The sequence below is a fragment of the Lolium rigidum genome, chromosome 7 (assembly GCF_022539505.1).
Source record: "Lolium rigidum isolate FL_2022 chromosome 7, APGP_CSIRO_Lrig_0.1, whole genome shotgun sequence".
In the NCBI taxonomy this organism is placed as follows: Eukaryota; Viridiplantae; Streptophyta; class Magnoliopsida; order Poales; family Poaceae; genus Lolium; species Lolium rigidum.
This window is the reverse complement of record NC_061514.1, coordinates 267,271,102-267,271,326: the sequence shown is the minus strand read 5'-3', so window position 1 is coordinate 267,271,326 and position 225 is coordinate 267,271,102.

The following is a 225-nucleotide window of genomic DNA, read 5'->3' as shown; positions in this document are numbered from 1 at the left end:
AACTACTTATTTCTGTGGCGCACCTGGCCCGGTGCGCCACAGAAACCTTATTTTTGTGGCGACGTTTCTGTGGCACACCACCCGTGCGCCACAGAATCAAATTTTCGTGCGCCACTGATGAGGCTTTTCCTACTAGTGTATTATTTACTTTCGCCGCACCCGACACTTGGGGGGCAGCGCCATGCAAACTTACTCTATATATCATCGACTCCGAGCATCTGACAC